At 44.9% G+C, this 27,516-nt stretch overlaps 2 protein-coding genes and 1 long non-coding RNA gene across 17 annotated transcripts in view; 1 reads left to right on the top strand and 2 right to left on the bottom strand.

Annotated features, from left to right (window-relative positions):
- The window catches only part of LOC134480843 (large ribosomal subunit protein eL21-like), a 1,068,210-nt gene that overhangs the window by 597,569 nt on the left and 443,125 nt on the right, over positions 1 to 27,516 (top strand). The gene's annotated exons all lie outside the window — the stretch shown is intronic.
- Bcas3 (BCAS3, microtubule associated cell migration factor) overlaps positions 1 to 27,516 on the bottom strand; it is a 459,409-nt gene that overhangs the window by 91,683 nt on the left and 340,210 nt on the right. The gene's annotated exons all lie outside the window — the stretch shown is intronic.
- LOC134480844 (uncharacterized) overlaps positions 1 to 27,516 on the bottom strand; it is a 52,437-nt gene extending 24,921 nt beyond the window's left edge. The window contains exon 1 of the long non-coding RNA XR_010055718.1: positions 1 to 27,516. This exon is cut by the window's left edge and continues 23,130 nt beyond it. This is a non-coding gene — a long non-coding RNA (uncharacterized LOC134480844).

Below are 27,516 nucleotides of genomic sequence, written 5' to 3'. Positions count from 1 at the left end.
ACAGGAACTCAGGGTAGCAGAGCTTTGGGAACAGGAAGTCCCATAGCCTGCAGAGGGCTTGGTGACAACTGCTTTAAAACTTCTCACACTCCATTTAGCAAAGAACTCAGGACTAGGAAAGTTCCTGCTTTCCTCAGAACAGGCTCTGGGTCCCTGTGAGGCCTGGCCAGGCAGAGTTCCTCCCTGGGGACTGAGTCCCAGACAGATGGACTATTCTCTTAAGGCTGCAACCATCACCATGGCCTTGGGGGCAAGTGAACACGACAGGCTGTGAAGAGCCTGTGAGAGGGAAGCCTGAACAGGAAAGTGCAGCTCTGGCTGGCACTGTAACTGCAGAGCTCAAAGGGGAGTGGCAGCACTCCATGAGGATCCCAGTTAAAGCTGCGGGAAACCACACTGACTTCTTACTTCTGAGACAACATCTGAACACAGGTGTCCTCTAAATTCATCCGGCTATCCCTTACTCACGCCATCACCTCCCAAGGAGGAACAGTGGGACTGTGAAAATAAATCACTGAAAAGTCCTAGCAGGCTGGAGAGATGGCTCAGTGGTTAAGAGCACTGACTGCTGCTCTTCCAGAGGTCCTGAGTTCAAATCCCAGCAACCACATGGCAGCTCACAACCATCTGTAATGGGATCTGATGCCCTCTTCTGGTGTGTCTGAAGTACAGCTACAGTGTGCCTAGCATAGGGTGGGTGAAGTGTTTGGCGGATGAATTATTGGAAACTGAGACTTTGGTCTTAATAATACTTTTCCAGGATGAATTATCTCAGTTGTATTAAGGTGTAAATGGAACAGTAAACTCTGTTAAGGAAATAGGAAACCATCGAATGTCCTGGTTGCCCAAGGGATCCTAATACACAACAGAGCAGAGTGCACCAAAATAATTCTCACACTGCAGTATTGTTTCCACACAGACACTTGGGTGTAGTCTGGTTGGCAGACTACATGTCCAATCACTCATGACACATCCAGCTGGGCATGGTGACACTGGTCTTAATACCAGGTCTTTCAAGTTGGAGGTAGGTGGATCAAAAATTCAAGGTTATGCTTAGCTGCATAGTGAGTCTGAGGCTAATCAGGGTTGGAGACCCTAATAAAGAAGGGAGTGTGGAAGGCAATTGTTTAACTCAGTCAAATGCTTAAAATGCACATTTTTGGCAGATAAAGACATGATGTAATGAACAACTCATTGATCTGAATGATCAATGGATATGAATAATGCTCCCCAAGTGAGAGCTGAAAGACTTGTAAAGGGGCCGGTCCCTGATCTCCTGTGTTATGACTGCCTCCTTCTCTAGTTAATTAGTTTATATTTTTCTTTCTTGAAACAGGGTCTTCCCATGTAGCTCAGGTTGGCTTGTGATCTTTCTGCCTCAGCCTTAGAAGTGCTGAATCCTGGGTATATCACACCATACCCATCCTTGCATTCTGATATTTATCTATAAGGGCCAAACCAAATGCAGTGTTTAGCTTGGGTGTTCAAGCCATCTTTGAAATCCCCACAAGTCAAGCTGTAGAATGTTCCCTCCTTGACACAGGAAGTCCCATCTCAGAGTGACCAACTTCCCAAGATTCTGCCTTTGAACTCTTACAGCAAAATAAAAACAAACTGGGCTCTCTGATCCTGAATAGTTTCCAAATGGCCCGCCCACTTTTCCTGACTTTGTCCAACTCTGAAGAAGGGTCAGCTCTCAGGGAAAGTCTCTCTGGGCTCATTTGCTCCTCATTCTTCAGCTCCCACCCAAGGCTCAGGAAACCCTCTTATTGATAAAGGAGTTCTATGAAAACAACAGAGAGAGCCAACATTTGAACGGATTTGTTTTTTTCTAGAGACAGATTTTACCTCAAACCTGAGATCAATTATGGCAAAAAATAACAAAATCATGTGTGAATGTGTTCACTAAAAAATGGTTCCAAGTTACGCACTAGACATTAAAAGCACATTCTCAGATACCAACTTGTGGGATCTTATATGCTATGTTCAGAAATTGAAGAGGCAGAGCTTGGTGTGTGTGTGTGTGTGTGTGTGTGTGTGTGTGTGTGTGTGTGTGTGTGTGTGTTTCATCAGTGAAGACTTTGAAATTCAATTTAATGTTTCTTTCCCTAGCCTGAGTTGGAGAGAGGCTGGCTGTCAGAAAGGAGTCTTTGACTCTCCACTACATGTGCAAGGTTCACATACAAAGGAAGAGGGAAGGAGAAGTGCACAGGAAAGCAATTTTTCAACAGCAGAGAACTGGAGAAAGTCATTCCAAATGTGAGGCAGTCCCAGAAACTGTTAAAGTTACTGAAAATTTAAAATGTTCTGTGGCAAAAATCTTAGAAATGTGCTCAAGGATAGTGACCAACTAGAGTGAATGTAATTATGTAGAGTAAAGCCAATCTGAAGAGAATTCCTTCAAATCAATTTAAGACCAATAAACCCACAAAAAAATAGGCAGGGGCTAGAGGGATAGCTCAGTGATTAAAAGCACCACAGCCTACTGGTCAGAGGAGTATAAATTAATGCAGCTAATATCTAGTATCTGATGGGAAACTGATGTTACGTGAAATTACAGAAACCATGTTGTGGTCACATACCTTATGCCTTGTGGATTCTGTTGCTAAGAACTATAGAAGTGCCTGGCTGTTTACAAATGTGTTATGAATAACACAAATACTCAGACTTAAAGAATGATGCATTTGACAAGCTGTGGGTATAATGACACCCATTTAGCACTATTATAAAAACAAAAAACTGAGCACTTTGTGTATTCAACAAGATGTGCTACTAAGTGAATCTTGAAAAATGACGGTATCTTTAAAAATAAGAAAAATCTTACACTCTCCCTCTCCCTCCCCCTCCCCCCCCTCTGATATGGTGTTCCCAAGGCATGGTGGGTGGTTCAAGTCAATACTCCCAACATTCAGGGAACTGAGGTAAGAGGATCACCAAGGGTTTGAGGCTAGTCTGGACTATAGAGTGAGTGCCAGATCAGCCTGAGTGTGAGACTCTTGGTCTCAAAAAAACAAACAAAAACAAAGTAAAGCGAGGATATATACATATATATATATATATATATATATATATATATATATATATATGGATGTCCTTTTAATGTAAAAATGTAACAGTGATTAAATATAGGGGGGGACTGGAGAGGTGGGTTGATGATTTTTTTACTCTACACTATCATATGTCTATTTTCTCTTTTTTGCTACTTGGTCTTTAATATTTTAAAAGCTGAGAAAACATTGGAATCAAATAAGCCAATGAGTTGGGAATACCCTCAGAAAAACTTCAGCTCCGTCTTTGATGCCCACAGGAATGAGTCTGGTAGGCCCATTTGCTCTGGCACTGTCCATTTAAGAATTCATCTGTACTTGGAGGGACCCCTCTCTTGCTGGGTGCACACGCAGGCATGCACGCACACATGCGTTTGCAAACACACACACACACACACACACACACACACACACACACACACACACACACGTACGTCTCCATGTGAACAAGCCTTTCATTTCAAGCAACAAGAAGCTTGTATAGCCATCGGTTCATCAAACCATAAACCACTGGTTTTCAAAGCACCAGCATCCCTTCCTGTCACAAAGACCTGGCAAGACAGAAAATCTCTAAGTGGCAGAGCTGTGACTTGAGCATGTACAACATCAGACTAAAACCTCATGCTCCCTTCCAGAGACAAATCTGGTCACTCCCTGGTAACAGTCAATGGTACCCAAATAGCCGGGGCACAAGGAACATAACTGCCTATGAGGGGCACTACTCCTATCCGTACTTTCAGGGACACTTGCAAGTGGCTGGCACATGTCCACTTTTAGATGAGGTCTCATGTAGCCCAGGGCAGTCTTGAACTCACTATGTACCCAAGACAATCAAAACCTCCTGACCCTCTTGTCTCCACATTCCAAGTGCTAGAATTCCAAGCCTGTGCCAACCCACACATGCTTTTATGTGGTGCTAGGCACTCAGTTTAGTACTTTATGTGAACAAGGCAAGCACTCCACCAAATCCCCAGTCCCAAATTCTGCTTCTTAAGAGAGTGTGTACCTTTTCTCGAGGTGGTAGGTGCTTAGCATGTGCAAGGCACAGGATCTGATCCTCAAGAGGTCTATTAAGATACAGTGCATGAGCGCTGCTTATTCACTCAGTGGTGGGGAGGCAAAGCGGCAGAAGACAGAGCCAGAATTAACAGCACCAAGCTCAGTTTTCCCTTAATGTGCTGGGTAAATCTGACGTGCAAAGAGGTTTGCACCAAGGGTTTGGACTGAAAGGGTTCTGAGGTCCCTCACAGCTTACTCTTTGTTAAGCCAGAGTGTTTCTTGAGTTCTGCTGACAGTGGAGAGTGAATTACCAGAGATGAACATTTCACTAAAGTGAAGTACTCAAGCGCTACAGCCACACTAAATAAAGAGTGAGTGTGGGGAGGGAGACAGAGGGAGGACTTGAGCCAAAGGAGGCTTAGTGGTCTTGCCCTGCCACAGCCAGCCAGGAAGCTGGAACAGCCAAGCCCAACTTGGCTTGTGGTGACCTGCCTGGTTCTTTTTTTCTTCTTCAAAACTCAAGCAGAAGGGACCAGTGCCACCTCACCATGGAGGCCTGATGGCTTTAAGCATGGCTTGTGGTCTACACCAGGACAGACTGAACAAGGCTGTGTGCTCCAGGATTAGGACTGAACATAATGCATGCTCATCCTGGTGGCAGTGATGGGCACTAATAAACAGATACAGGCCACACCACAATTAGAAACAGCTGTTCCTAAGAATAACCTCTGCTAAAGCTCCTCCTGGGAGAGATGCTGCAAAACACGAAGCCATTTGTGCATGTCTCAGTTGCCAAGGCTGTGCAGAAGCATCTTCAGAAAGAAGCCAACTAAAAGGAGTCAGAACTCCTTACACATTCACATCCACACACACAAAGCATCAGGGAAGAAGATAGCAATAGCTTTTATTACGCAACCTTAAAACCCCTCCCCCCAGACTCCCCAGGTGTGCTACCTTAGACTCCAGACTTCCTAAGACATACCTTATCTATTACACAGTTAATCTATTTAAAGTAGCAGTTCTCAACTGGTGAGACACAACTCTTTTGGGTTTGTACATCAGATATCTTGCACATCAGATATTTACACTACAATCCACAACGGCAGCAAGATTACAGTTGTGAAGTAGCAACAAAATGGTTGGGGTGACCACAGCATGAGGAGCTGCATTAAAGAGCTGCGGCATTGAGAAACTTGAGAACCACCGATTTAAAAGATATAATTCAATGGTGTTCGAGCATTTTTAGAATTGAACAAACATTATTGTAATCTACCTCTGAACATTCCCTAAGGAGCGCCATACTCCTCCACTGGCACTTCCTCCCTCCCTGTTCCCCCAGCTGGGGGCAACGACCGATCTCTCATCCTTTGTTTCTCTATCAACTTCGCATCTGGTATGTCTCATGAAGATGGAACTGAGTAACACAGAGCCCTCTGTGATCAAATAATGATAATAATGATAATAGTAATAATAATGATGATAATAATAATTAATAATAATGATAATAATAATAGTAATGATAATAATAATAATATGATGATGATGATGATGAGGAGGAGGAGGAGGAGGAGGAGGAAGAGGAGGAGGAGGAGGAGGAGGAGGAGGAGGAGGAGGAGGAGGAGGAGGAGGAGGAGGAGACACAGGTGTTTACAAAGTTCATCCATGCAGTGGCTTGTGTGAGAGCCTCATTCCTAGTGGAGTGTGATGGTGCACACCTGTAATTCCAGCCACTCAAGAAGCGGATGCTAAAGAAGGTCTGAGCTTGAGGCCTGACTGGACAACCTCCTGAAGGTTCCATTCAAAATAAAATCAGGGGTGGGAACACACCTGCTGGTAAGTTTTGAGAACTTCACAGATTGTTCTTTTTTGAGTTTTATTTTTATTTTATGTGTTTGAGCATTTTGTCTGTACACATATATTATGCATAGGTGTAATATCTGTGATGAATTTTTTGTTCTTTATACTTAAAGTCCCCAGTTATATATGCTATCAGAAATGGAACTGCTTTTAAATTTCTATTTCAGATGACTGATATCATATAGATACCCTTGATACGTTTTATTAGTTATAATAACTTTTAAGTATATGTTCCGTAAGATCGTCTGTTTAGGTAAAGTGTTATCCATGTATAAAAACAGCTTCACTTCCTCTCTGCCAGGTGTAATGCCTTTGTCTCCCTGTACTGTTAGAACATCCAGCACATGACAGGTGAGATGGGGAGGCTGAAGAGGTGGCTTAGTTGTTAAGAGCACTGGCTGCTCTTCCAGAGGACCAGGGGTTTCATTTCTAGCACTCCCATGACAGCTCACAATGGTCTATAAGTAAGTCTAGTTCCAGGGTACCCAATACTCTCTTCCGGCCTCTGTGGGCACCAGGCACTCACATAGGGCACACACATATGTGCAGGAAAAATACCCATACCCATAAGAATAAATCTGACCACTGATCAGCACAACCCACTCCCAAATAACTATGAAAAAGTATAAAAAAGTGGTAGCCCAGCAGCTGTGGCTCACACCTTTCATCTGAGCACTCGGGAGGCAGAGGCAGGTATCTCAGAGTTTCAGGCCAGCCTGGTCTACAGAGCAAGTTCCTGCCAGCCAGGGCTACACACAGAAACTCTATCTCAAAAAAGAAACAAAAGAAGGAAGGAAGGACACAAGGAAGGAAGGGACGGAGGGAGGGAGGGAGGGAGGAAGGAAGGAAGGAAACAAGGAAGGAAAGAAGGGAGGGAGGAAGGGAGGGAGGAAGGAGTGATGATGAATATTATTTCTTGACTATAGAGAAACTATTCAAATTTTCCTCATTTAAATTCTTCAAAATTTCTTCATTATATATAATGTCTGCTATAGAATTCCCATGATATGAGGTTCTAATAGTATTTCACACATGTTCAGATGTTTGTTTACAAGAGCACAGTGAAGATACATAGGAGCTATAAAGCCTTAACATGAAGGGTTCACTGCCGAGTCAATAACTGACTAAGCACGGTAGCAACCTACAGACATAAAGCACTGTAACAGACACAAGCCAAGAGAATCACAGAGACGGAGACCAGCCCACCAACAAATGCAGACAGGCAGGAGGAATGGCAGTCCCAGAGATGGTGCCAGCAGCCTGAGCCATGAAACTGGATTCTTTGGAAAAGTGTTAAGTACGAACAATATTTGAAAAAAATAGCCATACGAATGTAAAACTCGATGAAAATTATACTCAAAAACAAATTCAACAAGTTGAAAAAGTTATGTTATTTATCAACACATAAATAAGACAGTGCCACGGCATGCCGGCAGAATGAGAAATAACAGATTAGAGACAAATCTTAAGAGAAGCCACAGAGAACAAGAGATACTATTACACGACTGAAGGTTCTGTCAGAATGCATCCTGTCTGCAGAGACAGACATGGTTTTCACTCTAACAGGAGCGTCCCAAATGCTGATGTACAGTGCTCTAGGCATAACTAGTAGCAAAAACAACGAGCAGCTTACACGGTTGACACAATAGCCTAGTGCTTCCAGTTGCCCAAAAAGACATTTCATTTTTGGCCACACATTCATCAACTGTCTCTGTATAAAGCAGGACATTTACAGTAATTTACTACAGAAAAAAGAAAGATATTTTAGTTTTCTTTTAAAAACCAGTCTGAAGAGGATCTCTTTCACCAACAGTTTGGGTACATTTGAGGCTTTCCCTACACCATGGGCAAAAACCATCCTAAAATGGATGAAAGGTAGATAGTAAATTTGAAACATAGACTGACTAGAAACTTCCCAGAAGAGAAGCTTTCTATTATAGGATCTCTGATGTCTTCTGAAATATGACATCAAAAGCATGGCTAACTAGAGAAAAATAGAAAATGGGTCACATGACATTCAAAAGCCATGCAGCTGAGGAGTGAACCCCCCGTGGGGTGTGAGGAAACACTTCAAGCTCCAAGGACAATGACGAGCTCAGGGTACAGAATCTAGTAGTACTGACCATTGATCAGCACAACCCACTTCCAAATAACTATGAAAAAGCAAGGGATTCCAGTGGGCTGGTGTGGGTGAGCATGGGTGAGCATGGGTGAGCATGGGTGAGCATGGGTGAGCATCTGCAATCCCAGCACTGGGGAAACGGAGGCGGGAGGGTCCAGAACTTAAGGCCAGGAACCTCATTACACAGCAAGTTTGAGGTCAGCCTGGACTACATGAGATTCAGTCTGAGAGACTCAAAAAGATATTTACATGAAGAATATAAATAAATGGGCAATGGGAATATAAAAAGACACTAAATACTAATTATCAGGGAAATACAAGTTAAAACCACAAAGATGTACCATTTCCCACCAATATCAAAATATAAACAAGCAAAACCCAGGAATCAGAAAGTACTCGTGCATATTAGAGAAAGTGAAACCCTTATGGGCTGTTGTTAAGAATGGAAAATACTTCCAGGGCAGGTCCTATGGAAAACAGCATCAAAACCATAGGGCTACCATATAATCCAGTGCAAGCCTACTACTGGGCAAATAGCTGAAAGAACTGAAATGGAATTTCAGAGGGAAACTGCACACTCACACACAGTGGTGCTACTCACTGTAGCCAAGATACAGAACCCACCTAGTGCCTAAGTGATAGGCACACTGTGAAGTACTAGTCACCCCGAGAGGGAAACCCTGCCAAGAAGTATAGCAGGAATGAATGAACCCAAAGGACGCTATACAAAGTGAACTAAGCCAGTCACAAAAAGCCAGCATTTTGATTCCACTTCTATATGGGATCTAGTTACATCCAAAGAATTATGAAGCAGACTGTGAATGCTAGGACTGAGGGAGTGGGGCGGGGGTAATGGGGAGTTAGGTTCAGATGGGCAGAAAATTGATGAGAGTCTTCTGTGCCCTACACTTTGTCTTTAGAGAGAGGGCTTCTCACTGGCCAGCAAACGAGCTGCTGGAAGTTCCCTGCCATTCCATCTCAGCATTGGGACCACAGGTGTGCACTGCCACCTGCAGCTTCTTACGTGGGCGCTGGGGACCTGAACTCAAGTCCTCATGCTTGGGCAGCTAAGAGAATCTTCAGCTTATAAGAGAATGAAGAATGAATGAGTGGATGAATGAATGAATGGATGAATGGATGAATGAATGGATGAATGAATGGATGGATGAATGAATGGATGGATGAATGAATGAATGGATGAATGAACGAATTACAAATACAAAATAGCCAAGGGTGGAAGGAGGTTGAGGTATAAAAGGAATGCAAGGTTAAATATAACTGAAGACATTGAATCTGTAGCCAGTGACAACACACCAAAGCCTGAGTGACGTCTACAAGGCACAAAATATAGGCCATGACATTAAGTATTCAAGAGCTCCATGGCCTACATTTTGGCTTGGTGGGAGTCGGGTGTGGACTTCCAACTAGCTTTAAGCACAGGCATGCCTATGTAGGACAGGGTCTCCCACACAGAGAAGGAGAACCAGCAGAGAGCAGAGTCTTTCATCCTATGGTCAGGTTTCAGGTCAACTATCTCTTTCTTGCATAATCCTTCTCAATTTTGTTCTGGAAAATTCCATGTATCACTTCCTTGCCACCTTCCCTTGAGTTCTAATCCAACTGTAAGCCTACGGTCATCTCATGCTTCCTGACAATGATCATGCCTTTCAGTGACATGCCATTCAGTAAGTCACTTGCTTTCCCATCAACTGTAGTCAATGCAGGAACTGTGGTACAGAAGCCATGGTCACTGCAGCTGGTGGGGTCTGGACATGTCTGTCTGTGGTCAGACAATCACTGTTTATTTCCTTGGCATCACCACCCACTGTGGCAATGGAAAAATCAGTCTTCCTGCCTTTGTTGAAAGGGGACAAGAAGGCAAGGCCCCTGCTTTTGTTAATTCTGGCTCTATAAAGAAGGCACAGAGGGTTGGAGCCCCTTGCGAGTCTCTGGCAGGTCATTTTAGCTGTGCAGGAGTGTGCGTGTGAGAACATTGTTTATTCTGGCCCTTCTCGCAATTTACAAATTGAAACAAATAATAGTGGAGACATTTGCAACTATGGAAAAAGGGTGTTTACAGAGTGGGAGAAAACAGACTAAATAGGCTTAGATTACCGAAAATTTCTAACACGGCACGGATGGGCTGCACAGCAGAAGGTGCAATGGCACTGAGTTACCTCCCTGTAGCAGCCAAAGGACAGCATCTGCATGTGAGGTCGGCTGGGTAAGCCCCAGGGACGTGGACAGGACATTTTCCTAAGCTTCCTGTTTCATCTCTCCTCCCTTAGATACTGCTTCTCGGATGCCGTCCTAGGTGTAATGTTAAATCATTCAGGCCCAGGGCGCTTCTCACACTTTCCCCTGGAAACTAATTCTCCAACCCTTTGTGCAAATGAAATTGCTCAGGAGAACGTCCCTGTTTGAGAAGTCAGTATGGACGAGACCACTCTTTTCAAATACCCACTCACAGGTCACTTCTTTGTTCACTAATGGACAAACAGTAATCAAACACTGCTTTAGTGAGCCTCTGAAAGCTTCCACAAGATGCAGGCTTGGCCTTCACAGAGGAAAAAGCACAAGTTAGCAAGTGAAGGTGTATGTTTACAAGTGCTTAGAATGGAGATCTGTGAGGACGAAGGAACAGACCATAGATACTTAAGACTTTACACACAGAGGCACCAGCAACACTGTAACCAAATCAGGGAAGTATACAACTTGCTAGGGAATGATGAACCTGAAGTGAGATGTGGTTAGCCAGCCCCAGACATCCTTTTGTCTTATAAGGGTCACATACAAATGGCCACAACTGGCTGCCTTCATGGGCACTGGGATTGGAACTGAAGCCTTTCACTCACTGGGCCTCCATTCAGAGCCCCTGAAATCCATTTCTTTATCAAATGAACCTGAACTAAATTTAGGCATGGATCAGTAATCCTCACATAAAGTCAACCTGCATCCAGCCACACAGACATCCATGCTATTGCATTAAGGAAATGTTGACTGGTCCTGCTACTCCCATGTTCAAGGAGGAAAGGAATGAAACAATTGCTAAGTGTCTGTTTCCTTTGGTGATTTGCATCACCTCAGCTAATCTTCAAATGTCCCAGTGAGGTACCTAATATTAAGAAACAGAGACCTGAACCATTGAGATGGCTCACTGGGCAAAGGTTCTTACTGCCAAGCCTGACAGCCTGAGTATTAGAGCCCACAGGTGGAAGAGGAGAATCAACTCCTACAAGATGCTCTCTGACCTCTACACATGCTATGGCACACACACATGCAGACCCATATGTACTTATAAAAAACAATGAATAAATCTACAATTAAGTACAGCTGACCAACAGATGCGGATGCTCCCAGCCAACCATCCGACTGAGCACAGGGACCCCAATGGAGGAATAAGGGGAAGGATTGAAGGAGCTGAAGGGGTTTGCAATCCCATAGGAAGAACGACAATATCAACCAATCGGACACACACACACACACACACCCGCCGCCACCAAGAGTTCCCAGGGACTAAACCACCAAACCAAAGAGTATACATGGAGGGACCCATGGCTCCAGCTGCATAGGTAGCAGAGGATGGTCTTATGTGGCATCAATGGGAGGAGAAGCCCTTGGTCCTGTGGAGGCTTGATGTCCCAGTGTAGGGCTATGCTAGCGTGGTGAGGTGGGAGTGGGTGGGACAGTGGGCAGGGGAGCACCCTCATAGAAGCAGGGGAAGAGGGGATGGGCTGGGGGTTTGTGGAGGGGAAACCAGGAAGGGATAACATTTGAAATGTAGATAAAGAAAATAACCAATCAAAAAGTATAAACACCTTGTAAGTCTATCTAGCAAATGCACAATCACACCAATAAAGAGTGGAGCTCCATCGAGGGCTGCCTATTTGTTCAAAGACCACGCTCTCTTTACATGGTAGTCTCTATCACTCCTATCTCTCAGGAGCTGGAGAGATGGCTCAGTGGTTAAGAGCCCTGGCTGTTTTCTAGGACTCAGGTTCAACTCCCAGCACCCACATGACAGTTCATAGCCCTCTTTTATTCCAGTCCCAGAGGAATCCTCAAGGCAACAAACACACACACACACACATACACACACACACACACACACACACACACACACACACACACAATTCCTTTGTATTGCAAAGGCCTGACCATAAATAATTGCATAGCTTTCTCTATTTGTGGCTCATATTTTTAAAAATATTCTAAAATTAAATGAAATGAAGTATTACACATACAGTACAAAACTGTGCCCCTTCCCTGCCTTCCTACTAGACTATTATTAATATTCTGCAGTGTTTTGATATTTTTCACAAATTTTAAAGGTTTGCTTATTCTACTACACACAAGGTCTAGTTCATCTATTTCCTTCCTTATTTTTGAGTTTTGATTTCTTTCCTTTCAGTCACAGCCTAGAACTTACCATGTAGTCTAGGATGACCTTGAATTCTGATCCTATTACTTCTGGAGTCCTATTACAGGCAAGTGACAACACATCAGGTTTTATGTCATGCTGGGGATCAAGCTCCTGGCCTTGTGTATGCTAGACAGGTACTCTACCGACACAGATACACCTTCAGCCCACACTCCATTCACTCATTTCCTGCTGTACAACGGAAATACCACGATGTCTAATCTACCTTTGTCTACCTGTGATGAACAAGTTTGGAGGATCTTCTTTATACCTGAACCAGCTCTCTCTCCAGCTTATACGTGCGGGGCAGACTCTCTCTCCAGCTTATATGTGCGGGGCAGACTCTCTCCAGGTTATACGTGCGGGGTAGAATGGCAACTACTACTCTAAGTACTCCATGCATCTTAATTCACTGAACATTCTTAATAACCTTATGCAAACTCTGCCCTTATCTCCCCTGTGCGAATGGAGAAATATGTGGTTCGAATCCATGCCATCTGGTCATCTTTGTATCAATGACGGGGTGTGCTTCCCGTGTCTTTGTCAATTCCTGGCCATCAGTTTTAAGTATTTGTTGCCCTAATATTCTCCTAGGGAGACAACATCTTGTCTTGTCTCAGCACGATGTGTCGGACAGCAGTCGGACAGCGCATCTTTCAGCACTGACCTGTGGACCTCTCCTATGTCAAGCTTCTGCATATTGCTGCTATGACTTCTTTGTAACCAAGAGCAGCCTCCTGCAGCTTTCTAAGTAGGTTCCAGGGAGAGACTGTGTGAAGCTGCACTTGCTGCTCTTCTAGGCCCACCTGCTGCTTTTCTTTCCTTCCTCTGAGAGGCTGGGCAGCATCAGCAGGGCCCTTTCCAGGAAGTTAGTGGGAGGGAACGAAGGACAAGGGAGAAAGCAGCTAAGGCAACTTTCCCTGGCTCCTCATCTCTGTGTGGAAGTTAGCAGCCGTGGCTGTGGCTCTCACTATGTTAAATTCTGATAACTGCCCCCAGCAGTTCAGGCCCAGGGGTGGTGAGACCTCTTGGTTTCCATAGGCCACTAACTAAGGTCTGGCAACACTCTGAAGTATACTTTTGTGTTTGCTACTGGTTTCTGGCCAGAATTCTAACTGAAAGCCTTTTTACGGCTTTTGTCTAGCATGCCCAAGGCCCCGGGTTCCATTCCCAGCATTACAAACAAGTCAGAGACTACAATCTCCTTATGGCTTTGATTACACTTGCAAACTGGGTCTTGTCTCGTCCCTTACTATAGGATTATCATCTGTTCTGTGGAAAAACGGCAGTAACTGTTGAATTATGCTATTGGGTTTATCCTTTTATTTATCACTGCCATGTTAGGGACAGACTGAGACCAGGCTGCATGTGCTCAGCGGCTGTGCTACTCGCCCAGTCTGTATTCTCCTGGATGGTCTAAGCAGGAGCTACATATAGGCCAGCTGCCGCCTGGTGTGGCGGTGCCCACCTTGAAAGAACTTCATTCCAGTTCTTGAAAGGCCAAGGCAGAAAGATGAGTTCAGCTTTGCCCTTTGATTTATTTTGTTTGTCTTTTGTTTTCTTTTTGAGACTCTCACTTTGCAGCCATGGCTGGCCCAAAACTCACAGAGATCTGCCTGCTTCTGCTTCCTGAGGGCTGGGATTCAAACCATGCCTGGCTTTGTCTCTCCCCATTTCTTATCTCCTATTCTCAATATATTTACTGTATGGCTTGCATAGAAATGGTATGAATGGACACCTTCATTTCATTTCTCTTCAGAAAAGAAACCTCACATGATAGGTGGTGGCACACACATTTAATATTAGCACTCAGGAGGCAGAGGCAAACAGTTGAGAGAAACTATGTCTTGAAAGCCTGACAAAACAACCCCCCTAAAAAACAAAAACACCTCTTGCTTCATAAAACCAAAACAAAGTCCACCCTGAACACTAAGGCTCTGCCTCCTGTCTTCTAACTTTGAATGGTTACACTCAAACTGAAGCGCTGAGGAGTCAAGCTGACTACACACCAGTAGTGTGCCATCTCTGGGTGCCTCAGAAAAAACACATTCGAAGACATAATGAGAAGCTGGTTGTTTTGTTTGAGGGACGTGCTCATGTAGTTCAAGCTAGCCTTAGAACTCTCTTTGTAGCCCAAGCAGTTCTGATCCTCCTGTCTCAGCCTCCCAGGTGCGAGGGTTATTGAGCGTGAACCTCTGTGCCCAGATTTTAGAAGGAGAAGCCTTGACAAGCTCCAGCCCAGTTGTAAGCCCTGACTCAGGCAAGCTAATTTAAACAACAAGGTTCAATCTATTCCCGTGTATGTATTCAAGGATCAGCATGGAGACTAGAGAGCATGAAGATGGTCACATCAAATAGCACATCAGTTACCATTTTAGGTTTTGAAACTCAGGGGAAAAACATGCAGAGAAGAAATAAACAGCTTTTTTTTTTTTTAATGAACGTAATAACGGAAGAGTAATGAGGTTGGAAAACAGATGTGGACAGAGGGGAAATCTTGCTACAGTGTGGCCCACACAATCTGGGGGAGGAATGATAAAAAGAAAAAAAACAACACAATTTTACAAGCTGTTTTGAGCCTGGAATTAAAAGGAGTAATCAAGCAAGGCTGCCTTATAAAGGGTCAAGGGGTAGCATCCTGCAGCGGAGAATAAGCAGAGCTCCTGCTTCTGGCCAGCTCAGTCCTCAGTCTGGGAAGAAAGGCATCCCGGGGCAGCAGCTTTTCAGAGCAGATTCCTGATTCAGTGTTTAATAATTGCCATCTAACCTCCTCCCCCTGCCCACCCGCTCCCCAGGGAGGTACTTCCCTAATGGGTTAGCCCTTTTTAGTCTGGTTTTAGTCTCTGGCTCTTTATATTCTGACGGGGGTAAGGGCAGTGGGGGTGGGGTCCTCAGTCTATTCCTGTGACTTCCAGGCAAAATGTGTCAAATTAGATAAATGTGTTCGATGCTAGTTTGGGAGCAGAGCACACTCACTCACTCAACGGTCTCTTCCCACACCCGTTTCACCATGTCTGCCTCTCAGAGTCCATTCAAATGTATATAAAACAATTCCAACGGAATCTTCACATGGGGTGTCTGTTTTTTTAGGTTAGTATACAGATCACATTTGGGGAGCAACAGAGAGATGTGAATGCAGTTTGTTGGTAAAAGATTACCAAGTCTGCCCCCGTTTCTGAGGTTACCCATAGGAAGGTAACCTCCTTCCACTCCTGTGGGTAATGGAATGTTTTTATGCAGTGTCAGGACACTTATCGGTTTACTAAACTGTGTCAGTCTGTGGAGTATCTCTCGACGTGGGACTGTGAGAGAGCAGCCGCTGCAGTTGTCTGACTTGGCTTCTGAAAGCCTTCAAATTCAACTACTGAAGTCCAGCCAGCATCTAATTTTACCCATGAGTTCCAGGAGAGAGTAAAGCTGGTGGGAAGATTACAGAGTTCCTTGAAGCCCTGACCTACAACAGGAAGAGAGTTGTCAGCCTTCATGTCTCTCACCCTAAATTCCAAGGCAAACAACAGTGGCTGAACATTTTATAACACGTTCCCATTGTAAAATTGCATATTCCAGAAACTCGATGCTGGCTCCCTCATTTTCCATAGACCTCATGTCAGTACCAACGCATGGTCTTAAACTGAATATTTTTACTTCAGCTTTTCACTTCCAATTTGTCCAATGTACTTTGGCTTCTCTGCCTTTCTTGTAAAGCTGTGGCAATCTGTTTTCACACTGACTAATTCCTGTACTCATTCAGCTCAGACCATTGAACTGACGGCCTGGGAATCTCTGATAACACTGGTGTAAATGAATGGCCACAGGGATTTCTATAAACAGGGAGAGAAGGAGATTGAGTTTTTTCAGCTTAGGCAGACAGAAATTATTTAACCCATCAGCAAGTCACTTCATTTCTCCTACACTTACCTGTGAAATGGGTACATGAATTCCCACCAGCAGAGGCTGCTGTGAGGAGTGATAACAATCTACTCTGAGGGAGCTGCACAGTGCTTAACACACAGGGAGTTATTGTCAAGTCTGTCCAAGGTGATGAGGAGAGTACCGACAGTCCCGCTCAGTGACATGCCACAGTAGCACTCCTCTGGACATAAGATGACCTCAAGTGCCCTAGAAGCACTAAGGGGATCAGCCAACAGGAGAGCGGGAGCGATAGGGAGTGTCTGGTGTCTACGGGAGATCTCCAACATGATTGTCCTAGGCCAGGAATGGACAAGTGCCCATTTGAAGGCTGGTGCCCTTGGAACAGAACATGAGCCTCTTCTTAGAAGTAGGTTGATGGAAAGGAAAAAACAAAATGGCTGGAAAAGTTCATGAGTTCACTGAGTTCTAGAGCTGACCAATCTGCGTTCTAGGGTACCACGTCCCATTGTTACCAGAGACCCATAAGGACACTGACAGACAGCCTCAGCTTGGACTGTGAGACAGGTCACCTGGGCTGACGCCCTGCAGCAATTACTGTGCTGTGAAAGGCAGGGCTGGAGTCTAATAAGGGAGAACGAAGGACCAAGCACCCTGGAACACTTAGCAGACCTCTGGGTCATTATCCGGCTCAGTTTCAGGGCTCTCAAATTCTGTGCACCCTTGAGAAGTACGGAGACCCACACAGATTAATTCTCTGGGCACCACTTATTATCTTCAGGCCCCTTCAAAGTAAAAACACAAGTAAAAGTAAAGCCTGTATACCAGCTGTTATTATCTCAGTGCTGACAGTATACCTGGTGTTATCTTTGCAAGAAGGAAACATTTAGAAAGGGTTCAGATATAGAAAGTGCCACTGGGTTCTGACCAGAGAATAACCAGGTTCCTTCTGGCACTCAAACAAGATCTTTAGGAGAGAAGGGCTGTACATACGTAGACCCTTGGGTTTAAGGAGGAAACTCATCATTTAATCAGAAATGAAACAAGAATCCTCAAGAGCTCAGGGCTCACTGCAACATCTGTCAGTCTAGAATGGATTAATAAAATTACAAGGGTTGGTAAAAATCTTATCTCAGAGGAATTACAAACACAAGTCCATATGCTATGTACAATAGGACAGGACAGTCAGTGGTCAATACTGGCCAGTGTTGTCTGCTTCTTCCCCTGTAAGAACAAGCTTCCTAAACACATGACAAAGGGCATATCCCAGTCCCATTGCATTAGGAGAGTCTGATCACCCTTGTTAGAAAGCCAGGGCCTAAGGAATGAGCATCTTTCTACTGTAATACTTAATCCATTTTGTGATGTAATCAAGGGGATTTAAGGGAAGAGTCTGCTGGAAGGAGGGCTCGTCAGAGGAAAGGGGCACCTGAATGAAGATGAGAAGGTCAGGCATGTGTGGGAGATGGTGAGCAATCAACTCTGTCACACACACAGCCCTCTCAGCAAGAAGTGGTGAGCAAGACAGAAGATATCAGTTAGAACTAAGGTGGAAGCCAGGGTTTGGGAACTGTGTCTCCCCGATCCCCACTAAGCATGTGCACACTGCATGCGCATTTCAGTTAATAGTCATGAGACCCTCTGAGCTGCTCATGTTTGAACAGACTAAGTCACGGGCTAAACGAAGGCCACATACTGTCATTTCTTGGATTATTTGACTAGTGGTCTCAGACCCATTTCTCCCCATAATACCTTACCCGAGACATCATTTAAAGGCAGTAACATATAAGCCAAGTGTCTTTCTAGTCTGTTTCCAACTCTAGGATGGAACTCAGGGTCCTGAACATGTTAGGTAAACCTTCACCACTGAATTCTGTCCCTAACTCTTGGCTTTGAAAGACAGTGTATGGAGCTCAAGTTAGACTTGAACTTGCTACAAAGCCCTAGATGGCCTTGAGCTGACAATCCTCTACCTCCGACTCCAGAGTGCCAGGCTCACAGGTGTGCCACCATCTGGCTTCCTTAAAGTTTGTGAGGAGAACAGTGCTTTGACACGAGAAAACTTCAGTTATTTTGGTTAAGATTCTTGTATGACTACTGAAGTATTCTCATTAGGAGAGACTGAGTATATCTGTGCATATGAAGAGACGATTGAAGACGTGTCAAAAGCCAGGATCCTTGTCTCTATCAGACATATCATTTTAGTGCTGTCGTCTAAGCCCCAAGGCAGACACCTAGTGGTACCTGAGACTGCCAGAGGACTTTCTTGGAACCATGCTTAAGGCCAGCACTGAGCTCTTGCCTTTCTGCAGGTTGAGGCCTGGGCTGCTAGTGCTTCTTGGGCCACAGGACAGAAATAGCCCGGAACTCCTCGGGTTCCTTATGAAGGGGTTGCTTTACGTGGCCCTGTCTCCAGCTGGCTAACCACCTAACTCCTCGTGCCTCACTGACTCAGTGTCTTCAAAGTCAAGAGGCGCACATTGATCTCTGACACCGTGAACTCCCTAGACAAAGATATCCACAGAAAGCCAACCAGAGAAGAAACTGCTTCAGGCTTGATGGCAAGAGACTTATTGGCCTCTGTAGGGTGGTCTAGGTCAGGGCCTCTTTGAAAGTAAGTCTACAACGTTTCTGTCAGAAAGTGCCTCCACTGCATAAAGTCACTGGGCCACTGGCTTATGCCTACCAGCAGAGGCTGAGGGTGTGGTGGGTAACATATACTCACTGTGAAAGGTATAAGAAAAGTCAGAAAATAAAATATAAAGGAGACAGTTGTGATTTGAAGGTTCAGAAATCTGTTTGACCAAGATCCATTTCTAAGAGGAAAGGGTGGTACGGCCTTCCCAGTCCTAGAGTCTAGGAGGAAATCTGTATACAGTAGCTTGCCAAGAAAACCATCAAGAACTCAAGTTTCCTTCAAGTTAAACCCCATCACTTAATAAAATAATAAGGTACCATTCACTGAACATCTAAACAAATTGCTAGGATGTTACCACAAACAGCTCAGGGAAAGGAACGCTGTGGTGCGTTTCCCACATAAGCAGCTACAGCAGAAACCCTCAAGTCTCTGAACCCTACACACAGTATGGCTAAAACAGTCTATAAAAGAATTCCGAAGACCGACCTTTCTGTTGGAAAAGCTTCACTCTCTACAGACACAGCAGTAAAGCACCCAGAGAGAAGCACAGAGCCAAGCCTTCTCTGATTTCAGGGCTGACACCTACTCCTTGCTCATGAGGATATGACCACTGTGGGCGCAGAAGTATGGAGACGAGGTCTCTGTCTCCTTGGTAGCTGCATGCATGCTTTGGAGACAGTGGCATGGAGAAGAAACATAGGAAAGCAGAATGTAGAAACTAAATAGAGGGCAGCTAGGGAAGCAGTTTGGTCCAGCTCATCCAACTGTCCTTCCCTCCTCCCACCCCGACTCTTAGAGACAGTATGTCAGTAACACCTGGGCAGGCTTGTGACCTGTGGGCCAAGCTTCTGTGTCCCGGCTGCTGGGATTACAAACTACTCCAGTTCCTCCAGGCTCAGGGTCTCTGCGGCATGTCTAACCTCAGTCTCTTCTTACCTTGTGAAAGGGAACCCAGAGGTGAGTAGTGACCCCCTGTGCTTTGGTTCTGTTCCTTGGCAAATCCTAAGTGAGATTAGCTTGGGAAAGTATTTGTGACAAGTGACAGAAGACAGGAATTGCTGATATTTTCATCCACGTCTGGGGTGGAGAAAAAGGTGAAGGATCTTTGCTGATCTCTGGGAGTTGAGAGCAAGTAACATATGAAACTTCAATAAGTCATTGTGCTTCCTTGAGACAAGTTTTTGAGAAAAAACGTTCACCAGTGCCTTCAGAACAAACTCAGATTATTGTAATGAAACAAGAGGCCCACAGAGGAAGGTATCAGGGAGAAAAAAGCGAGGTGACAAAATAGGGTCATTTCACTGTGACCAGGCAAAATACAGGAACTGAATGATTTAAGATTAAAAATGTTCTTACTGAAGTCACATGAGCTTGTAGTTGACTTTTTTTTTTTTTTTTTTTTTAGGTAAATGATGGCTTTGTTATGACCCCCGCTGTCAGGTAGTGGCAGAGGGATAGGAGTCCAAAGGGAAGGTCACCCAGGTATCGACTGAGGTAACAATTCTACTTTCTAAACCCGTGAGTCTTGTATTTAAAAAGAAATATGCTGGCCATAGCAGCTAGAAAGTTAAGTCATCTTCAGAGTAGGGTTATTACCACAGGCCTCCAGGGTCCTGCTGAGGGAGGCCGGCAGCAACCCAGCAGGGCTAAGCCTCTTCAAGGTTTTAAATGAAAAACATCCACTTAACTTTTATAGGGGATTGTTCCCTAATAACCTACGAGGAAGGCGGCTGGCTCTCTTGAGTTTTCCAGCAGGGTTGTCTCTAGGTTGACTAAGGAACAAGGGCACAACTGCGATTTTAACTAGGGTCCCAGTGGGCCAAACAGAGAAGAAAGCCTACAGGATTTAGGTCTCAGGCCTATTAGCTGAAGGCTCTTTCATCAACAGAGTTCCTTTTATATGTAAATTAGACAAGATTCCATCCAATGACCAAAGTAGGCTAGCAAAAGTAAAGCCAGATCGCAAGGAAGCCAAGGAGAATGAATTACAAAAGATACCCCACAGCTCCAAGGCCTATTTCAGTGAAACGCATGAACAAAGTTAACCCTGGAACCAAACAGGACAGCAACAGGGAGGAGGACCCCTGGGAATCCAGGTTCCTCAGCTGGCATCTGGCATCTAACCGCAGGGTTCCTGGCAGCATTGGTCTAGACTTCTGGTGGCTTGTGACCTTTTTACTCTACCTTAGGCAACCCTGGCATTCACAAGGCCACATTCCTAAAGGTGACTCTAACTACAGCAACTGCACAAGTTAACAGTAGTGAAAATCACAAACATGAAACAACCTGAATGCCATTACTAACAACAGGTTCATATGGAGCAAGGAACTGGAACTGAAGCATGCGCGTGTTTCACCGTCCTGCTAACAGTGAAGCGGATGCTGACAGCATGGTTTGTAGAAGCAGCTAAGGCTGAGACTCTGAGTCGTTACAAAGGTTGTAGGTACAGCATGGGATGGACGGACACCTAGAGTCAAAACCAAGAGGGAGAGAGAGGATGGGAGAGCAGTGAGGCTGGCTCCTGAACTCAGAGGACATGAGACTGAGGCCAGTGACAGTGAGTCTAACAGCCAGAGAACTCAGGGATAGGGACTTCAGGACTGCTCCCATGTCACTGCCTCGGAATGAGGACCGAGAATTAGATAACCTTTAGGGACCTTTTTACCCCTGACACTCTACACAAGGGGCCCTGTTCCATAAGGACCTAGGAACTGTTTAATTCCCAGGCTTAAAAAAAGTTCTTCATTTCTATTTTAAAAATTGCTTGTTCCCGTGGCCCTGGAATGCCTGCCTCTGGCCCCTCTGGAGCCCTGGGTTATGTGAAAGCTGCTGTGCCAAGCTGGTCCAGGGGCGGGGCTAAGCCTTCCTGGCTGGCTTGTGACATGCTCCTGACGTACTGTGTGGTCAAGGAGCTGGAACTGGGGGGGCTGAACAAGGGCCAAGCCTTGCACTTCAGCTTCCTGACCTGGCAGCCATTCAGAGAGACCCTGCTAAGTGCTATTTCCTAAATACACTCTCTTTTCATAACAATCTTACCACATTGCTTTCCTTTACAAGCCCTCTTAAAAAAGGGAACTGGACTCCTTCTGGTTAATCTACACAGACTACATTTGGAAACCATCAGAAACTGAACTCTAAACAAAACGTTATTAATGTGTTGTAATCTGCCCTCTATGTTGCAGATGAAAAGAAAATGTTTTATAGCTGTGGAGCATACGTTTTAATTGCCTTTTAAGAGTGCATATACTTTTAGGACTTCATGTTATAAAACTGTAGTATCTGTTTCCTGATAACTGTTGAGTGATCTCAGCTATTTTTATTAGTTGTCCCCCCCACCCCCCTTTCTCATCCTTTGCTCCCTTTTCTCCTAAACTGCCACCCATGGGAAGTTCCTTTAGATCAAGCTTAATATGACGCTCACATATTTAGGGTCTTCATTATAAATAGCTTCTTTACAGTCTCCGCCTCACTATAAAACACGTGTGCCCGAAAACGAGTCCCATAAACAAAGATGGACTGGGTGGCTTTGTACAATAACCCAGTCTTGCTGGGAACCCAGCGGTCCAGCCTTTTCCTAGTTGCCATGGCGTTTTTATGGGGGCAGATGACCTGAGGAGATCTGATGCTCCTGCTACTTTCCCAAGTGTGCAGCCCTGTCCCAGGAGACTAACACATCAGTCAACAACTCCGGAGGCTTCACAAGCAAAGTCTCGGATGCACCAGGATCCAGTCTTTTCCAGTACCGAATCCTAAATTCATTAGATCTGGACCTAATATCCACATAATCTTCACCAGCCTACCACTAGGCTGACAGATCTTTGGAAAGTCAGGTCACATGCCAGTGTGTGTGGGAGCCCAGAGTTTGATTGTTTTGCCTTCTAACTGGGCTTACAATACCTAGATCTTGTACTAGTGATCTGAGACTGGTGTATAGGAAATGGGCTAAGAGTTTGCTGGGGTAGGGTCAGGGAGTGGAAGCAGTGGTGGAACTGTGTGTTGGGCTCTGGAGTCATCTCTAGCATGAAGAGGGCCCTGCTCTGAAGCATCTCAAGGTAGCCGTCAGTTATAGAAGTCTTCTGAGATCAGCCAATAGAGGAGGACTCCTTTTCAAAGGCAAGCTTCACAGGTTCCTTGAACCAAAAAGACATCCCTAGTGATTATCTGGCCCGCACTCACTTTTGGGTTGGGGAGCAGAATCTGAGGTCATTAACTCTTGCAGAGCTGAATGTTTCTTAATATCTGGAGCTCAGCCTGGCTTCCAGATCACCAGCTCTTGGCCCAACCCGTGTGCTCATAGGAACTCATTGCTGGGAGTGGCCTGCAGTGGTCTTACGGGAGGCTGCTTTCTTTCTCTTCCTTGGTTGTATCCATCACCTTCTGCTTCTGAGGTCTCTGGCACTCGCCTAGGCATCAGACCGTGACACAGAAGAGAGGTGCTCAGCTAGGCCTTGTTTTCCCAAGCAGAGCCTCTTCTCTCTTCCTGTTTCATAAAAGCACTCGGATCTGCCCAACGGCTCAGTAGACCTGAGGGCTATACTCATTCATAGTGTATTAAAGAGCTCTTGCTTATAAATCTAGGCTTCAAATCACTAGAACGTGTGTTTGTTTACATCAGTTTTACTGTTGTTGTTCTGAGGCAGAGTCTCACGCTACCAAGCTTGCCAAACTTAACCTGTGGCCAAGGCTGGCTCCAAACTAATCCTCCCTTCTGCTGGGATTACAGGCCTGCAGTATACCACCTTAGAATTTGTGTTTTAAATTAGATTTTCTTCTCTTCTCTTCTTTTAATAACCTGTTTTTTTACATACATGCTGAAGAAGACAAGTGAATTAGAAATACGTTCAGCCATGAAGACACATCTCTCTCCAGGGTCCAAGTTATGACCTTTCCTTAAAGCTTCTCCCTGCACCCAAGGATAACACCAGCCCAGTTCATAACCTTCTTCCCTTCTACAGTGGCTGCTGCTGCTGCTGCTCATATTAATTACCTTGGTTTGGGTGGGGTGGGAACTTTTTAAACTTTCCTCGTCTGCTTTCAGTTGAGAATCTTGGTGGGAGTGAAGCTGAATGCCTTGGGTCTTCCCAAAAGGAAGTTTCAAGAACATTAAGTGTGGTTGGACACACACACACACACACACACACACACACACACACACACACACACAGAGAGAGAGAGAGAGAGAGAGAGAGAGAGAGAGAGAGAGAGAGGGAGAGAGAGAGAGAGAGAGAGAGGGAGGGAGGGAGGGAGGGAGGAAGGGAGGGAGAGAGAGAGAGAGAGAGAGAGAGAGAGAGAGAGAGAGAGAGAGGTGTACTCTATCAGCTAGCTATTGGAAGGACCTTTCCTTGGACAGATAAAACACTGGGAGCTGTGTATGGTAGATCCCAGTTCTAGGAAGGCTGAGGTGAGAGGAATTTTATAAATTCAAGGCCAGCCTGGGCTACATGGTAAGGCTTTGTCTCAAAAATCCCCAAACCAAAACATCAGACAGAGAACAGCTACTTAGAGACTCTTGGACACAACACACCATCATTTTACAAAGTCTTGAAAAGAATTATTTTCTGAAATTCCTGAAATAATAGAGGGCTCAGACGGGGTCTCCCCTCCCATCAGTAAGGGGGGACTGCTTCCATTCCACAGCTCTCCGAACGATGGCGATGGGGACTTCTGAGACTCAACAGTTCTGATGGGACTCTGCTAACATCTCTGCTTACGATCTAAGCAAAACCGTTTTTGGGTGTGTGTTTCATGACCTTTTGTGCTAGCAAATAAGCCCTCGGAGGATTAAAATTAACATTTCTCATCCCCATTTAAGAAGACCTCGTTCTGGGAACAGAATAAAGAAGGGGAGGGCAAGCCTGAGTCAAATACCAGAGCAGCAGGGAATGCAGGCACTGCTTTACGGTCTGTATTTTTAAAATACAATTTTACAGGAGTAGTAGAAAAAAGAAGAAAAATATTAATCCACAAAAGGTCACGGAAGAATGACGACATTTTATGTTTCTAGTGCTCCTAAGTATACACTGTTTGAGGAGGTCACTGCTAGAGCTTGCACACAGGGTTCTTGTGCTTGCAGATCTGTGTCCCCCGCCCTCATAAGAACATTTGGAAAGTGGATGCTCTACTTTACGCTTTTGACCTGTGTGTCTAACATAGCCTCTCCGCATATCCTATGCACCTCCTACGGACCACATAGAATATGCAATGAAGTTCTGGTGTCCGGTGCTGCGATGAGAAGCCTTATTTATTATCAGGCTATCAGGATTGGTCATCTGCCTGCCAGATCAATTCCCACAGTGACATGCTCTGGAACTGAGTGTCACTAACACTTCCTGTCTGCTGAGGAAGTGCAGACCAGTCACATTCTCACATGGCCTCTGCCCTCTGATCTTATGTCTGACCCTTCTTCCCAAGGCCCAAGGCTCTGTGGGAATCCATGCCATGCCTATACCCTCAACGGCTAGCATCATGCTTTTCTGAAAAGTTCTTGGGAAACATCTGGAATGATGGAGGATTCTCCTCCACCCCCAATATATCCTCCTCCTCCTCTTCTAGGTAGAGCCTGACTAAATGCTCTCACTGTCCTGGAGCTTGCTGAGTAGCCTAGGTTGATCTAGAACATCAAACTCAAGGTCCTCCTGGAAGCTCAGTATGGCTAGACCTTTCTGTCTCCTCCTACTGTTGCAAAGTATCAGCCACAATCCACAAAATCATCCCTTTATCCAGGGGCAAGGAACTCAGAATAAGCATGTCAGAGAAGAAGCAGACGTGTGAACTGCCAGTGTCAGAAGGACCCCCAGAGGTCCCGCCTACAAAGACACTGTCTTAGACTACCTCACTTCCTTCAGGGCCTCGACAGGCATGATTTAAGAAGTGCCCACGAGGCAGACAGTTCTCCAAAAGAAGCTAATTCAAGAGAGATTTCCAAGCCCACATCCAAACCAGAAGAGATGTGGAGCTCAGGGAAGTGCCCTAACAAAACAGCCCAACAAAGTACCCTTGCTCCCTTTGTCAGCCGCAAACGGGGAGAGCAAAGTGCCAATGGCCTTTCAAAGCAGTCGGTCATAACTCCAAGTGTGGCTCCTGTTCCAGCACACAGGTGGGCAGGGAAGCAAACCCACCACAGCCTCAGTAGACAAGTCCTGAGCCTTCAAGTGAGACCCACGTGCCCAGAGGTGGGGCCTGTGGGCAGCCCAGACAGATCCCATAGCATTGCACGAAGTGGCTGCGATCTCCAGCCATCCTCAGGTAGAATATGCTGCTCTGTATTTGCAAAACTGCTCAATAAAATTTTACTGCCAAGGCAAAAGGAGAAACATCTGCTCTGCTCAGGAGCAGCTGTGGTCAGCAATAAGGCAGCTGGTCCAGGGCCAACGCCGCTGCCACCACCGGTAGGTGGTATTGTGGTCACCAGTAATTACTTTGGAGAACTTCATGGAGTCAAGGATAACTAAATGGACAAAGAATATTTTTATTTCACCTTCTAGCTTCAGTCCCTAAAGAAGAAAATGGCAACAATGTTATACAGAAATCAGAAGTCCAATGCAGTCTGCACTTTTCATGGATGAACGGAACGTCTTATGTTAAATGACTAAAACTCTTTACATGCAAGTATTTAAAGGTACGTGTTTGACAAATGAAGCCTCCCCAAAATAATTTCTGACTGGACAGGTCCTATAGACTGCATCAGTTTTTTAAGTGTTTCCTTTCTGATATATGTTTTAGAATATTGTAAAGAAATTAGGAAAATTATATTGAGCAAATCAAGAAGTGGTTCAAGTTTCTGAAAACCTCAATTTAAAGTTTATATATTTTCAAGCTGAGTAATTTTGCAGTGGGGTGGGGAGTGAGGTGTAAGTAAACATTTGCTGACACTGTCTCATGGAGTGAGACTGTCAGACAGGAGCAGTTAGATTAATATATACTGTACTTACAAAATTAAACACTTGAGAAATAACCTCTTTAGCCACTGGAAAATGGCAAGGTCTAAGACATTTCAATCAAGTTAATTTGGGTATCAGAGAAATGTATTTTCCCACCAGAAATGATATGAAAAAACAAATTAAACAAAATGGCCCTCTGAACACTAGAGTAACTTTGGGCGAGAATTGGGCACGATTGCTTGTCAATTAGGTTATTACACACACACATTCCTTCCCTTTAAATCACGTCAAACCTGAACTGTTGATGTTATATCAAAATGAGGTACGACTTGAAATTAAAGTTTTTTTAAAACGTTCTTTTTACTCCTGGACAAAGGGATATTCCTGCTTGTTAACCAGGTTGGGTTAGTTAATTTCTTAGTTTCACACGAGCCTCCTGCTCAAGTCCCCGGCACAATAGCTGAGAATACAGGCCTGAACCCACTGCAGTAGGCTCAGAATTTCTCTTTAACAAGCACTAACCTAGAGCAACTGGTCTAACTGAGCTACATGGTCTCCTCGGAGGCCTTTCGAGGAGAGCCACACCCAGCATGTTCTAGGATCTTTCTCTAGCTCACCCTGGCACACTAAAGTTCCTAGAACATACTTGAGTTCTTTGGAAGTAGAACGCTTTAACCAGCTCT

Source organism: Rattus norvegicus, chromosome 10, assembly GCF_036323735.1.
Source record: "Rattus norvegicus strain BN/NHsdMcwi chromosome 10, GRCr8, whole genome shotgun sequence".
Classification (NCBI taxonomy): Eukaryota; Metazoa; Chordata; class Mammalia; order Rodentia; family Muridae; genus Rattus; species Rattus norvegicus.
This window is presented reverse-complemented; position numbering and strand designations above follow the sequence as displayed.